The sequence below is a fragment of the Biomphalaria glabrata genome, chromosome 13 (genome assembly GCF_947242115.1).
Source record: "Biomphalaria glabrata chromosome 13, xgBioGlab47.1, whole genome shotgun sequence".
NCBI classification, from domain to species: domain Eukaryota; kingdom Metazoa; phylum Mollusca; class Gastropoda; family Planorbidae; genus Biomphalaria; species Biomphalaria glabrata.
The window spans coordinates 20,634,799-20,638,074 of NC_074723.1; the positions used below are offsets into that span (position 1 = coordinate 20,634,799).

General features: G+C 33.6%; 1 non-coding gene across 1 annotated transcript; it reads left to right on the plus strand.

Moving 5' to 3' along the window:
• Window positions 1–1,985: 1,985 nt before the first annotated feature.
• On the plus strand, window positions 1,986–2,057 carry Trnat-cgu (transfer RNA threonine (anticodon CGU)). Its single transcript has one exon. It is a non-coding gene; the product is annotated as a tRNA-Thr (tRNA).
• Window positions 2,058–3,276: the final 1,219 nt, after the last annotated feature.

Genomic DNA, 3,276 nt, shown 5'->3' on the forward strand with positions numbered 1-3,276 from the left:
TTTGTTAGAATGACAGGAACGGATTTTTTTTTTTTTATTACTGTGATGAATGTGCGAATGACGCTGAGAAACAGAATCGCCACAATCATCTGTTGTATACTAGAATTAGTCCGAAAAGAACCATGTCATATGAACAATCAGTTTGTATAAGGATTAATGTTCATTGAAATGACTACCAAAATGTTACTGACGAATGAAAGAGTCATGTGTAATGTATACCTTGTTGATGTCTAAGAGCTGAGCCGAAGGCTCTTCGAGCTCTAAGTTTGAAAAAAAACCTGTTTGGAGACCAAACAGTAAAAAAAAACAAACCTGTGTGAACACACAGTTCTGTTTGGGAGAGACCCTAGACAATGCCTATGTAAGGCATTGCTGTTGACCGATGCGTTCGGCCCCCGACACGTGGACTAGAGACACGGCAGAAGGCCGAGAATGCACCGGGGACTTTTGCCATTTTCCTTCAATGTACCAAGCTAACTGTGCGGGATCCGCCATTTATGTAACGGTCCCTTTGAGGAACAGCGCATGGATTGGTGACGTGTTTGTGGGGACTTTATTACAACCCCGCCCGTGCAATGGGTGGACTCTCGTCTACCCGTGGGCATCCCCACGGGAGTCCTGTGTTGCTACCCATTTAGCCTAGCCAATTCCTCAAATGGCCGTTTCCACGCGGGCGCCACGATGAGGCAGGGCAACGTGCCCGCGTATAATGTATACCTAAAGAGTAATGTAGTACATAGTAATACATTTGTAAGGCATTTTATTTTAACTTGAGATGTATTGTCCTTTTGTTCTATTTTACTTGCTAGTAAACATTATATTAGAGCAATGTTTCTCAAACTGTGGTACGCCCCCTCTCCAAGTGGCGCGACGGAGTGGCAAGGTGGACATTAATTAGTTTAAAAAGTTATTTTGCCTTTGAATTGTAATTTTAAATCAATATTTAATATACATTAGTCAAAACATCATAACCAAGTTTTCAACATTAAAGTATTCATTAAATGAGGTCGTTTCAACTTCATAAAAAGTGCACAGGGCATACGGTAACAAAATAGAATCAAAAAGCTATGTCTGTCATTAAAAAAATCTCCAAATCCAAAATTGCTATTTATAAGTGGAATTAATCAATCATGTAGGCCTAGATACACGAAAGCAGGCAAAGACGATCCTTTACATGTATAAATACACAATTTTAAAAATGATACAAAAAAATAGGACTAATTAAAATACCCTAAAAAGTATTTATTGATTTGTATTCCTATGTAATAGCTATTCACAATGTATTTATTGATTTGTATTCTTATGTAATAGCTATTCACAATCTATTTATTGATTTGTATTCTTATGTAATAGCTATTCACAATGTATTTATTGATTTGTATTCTTATGTAATAGCTATTCACAATGTATTTATTGATTTGTATTCTTATGTAATAGCTATTCACAATGTATTTATTGATTTGTATTCTTATGTAATAGCTATTCACAATGTATTTATTGATTTGTATTCTTATGTAATAGCTATTCACAATGTATTTATTGATTTGTATTCTTATGTAATAGCTATTCACAATGTATTTATTGATTTGTATTCTTATGTAATAGCTATTCACAATGTATTTATTGATTTGTATTCTTATGTAATAGCTATTCACAATGTATCGAAACGTTCTGTTTTCTTTTGAAAAAAATTAGAATGCATAAAAAATTACATTCATGGAAAGTGGAACCTGGGTGGACACGGATATCGAAAATGATTTTCAATTCGTTATTTAATTTTTAAAAGTGAAATTAATTATATTAATTAATAAAGACTTTTTAAGTAGAAAGCCATGATTGGTATTAGAAAAAGATGAGTCTTGCCGCTTGCCTTTCTCCGACCATCAATAAACAATTGAAATGTACAATAGTATAACGTCATGCGTTTGCAAATTTAACAGATATTCATATGCTATGTATATGCTAGATAAAGATGCTAATCACATGCCTTCGTGGCCAAGTGGTAAGGCGTCGGTCTCGTAAACCGAAGATCCAGGGTTCAATCCCCTGCGGAGGCAAGTAAGAAATTTAGTTTTTAGCATCTTTTTTAAAACTAGAGCATAAAAGTTTGATTTGATTTGGAGTTTGTTGCTCAAAAATGTAACCAAAAAGTTGAAAATAAAATTTAAACTAAAATATCAAAGAAATATATTGCATATTTTCTCAGAACCAAAAGGATGTCTTTTTAATTGCAGGAATCTTATTATGTCTGTCTGTCTACGTGGATTTTTTTTGTACACAATATTTCTCCCACTTCCCATTCTCGGATCAAGTTGAAACTTTGCACAATTATTTATTGTCGATGAAAACACATGAATCAATAAAGAAAAAAAATCATTAATCAATTAGATCTTGTCGTAAGTAATTCATTCTTTTTCATATGGGAGATAAGCCTTGTGTCCAGTATCATGTCGTTCGCTAAACATTTTGAACGTACAATAGACTTTCAAACTTTCTCTTTTTTTTTTAAAGTACTTAAATAGCTCAGTGGCTAAACACGTCGATGTTTCATCATAGAGGGTTGAGACTCGCATTCGAATTAAGAATCATACAACTTTAAAAAGATATTTTAAGCTTTGGAAACCTTCTCCCAGATACCCTACCACCGTTCCCTCTCTAAGTGGTCCATAAGAATAATAGAGCCATCGATCACTGACCATGTTATTAGCATGAAATTAGCGTTAAACAAATACAATTAATACAAATATTTCCAATAGTACAAGTTTATGATTGTTAGTGTAGTTCTATTTGAAAACTATGACATGATTGATTCATAATAATAGATGCAATTTCTTACAATATAAGCGAGGTTTTTAAAAAAGTATTTTGTTATAGTTGACGTTGTCAATAATTAATTCAATAGAAACTGACATGACGTTTCTGACGTAAAAAATATTACAAATATAAATTGTATTTGTTTTTAAACAATGGTTGTAGTCTCAATCTTGTTTACTGCGTGACAGTTCTACGTCTGAAAATTAGTTGTTTCCACTTGCAAGGTTATTGGCTTTCTGAGACTAGATGAGCAAGCCGGAGAGATGTCAGACTATCTCAAAAATGTAGTTCAAAGACATCCTTTATTAAGAGCTGCCTCCATTGATAACTACTTAGCAGTTCAACCCAATTTAAGGTCTAAAGCTAATTATTAACCCCTCCATTGTTACTAGAAATAGGCTAGTTACTAGATCCCCCCCCCCCGCGACACACACACACACACTTTTAACGAAAGTTACAATA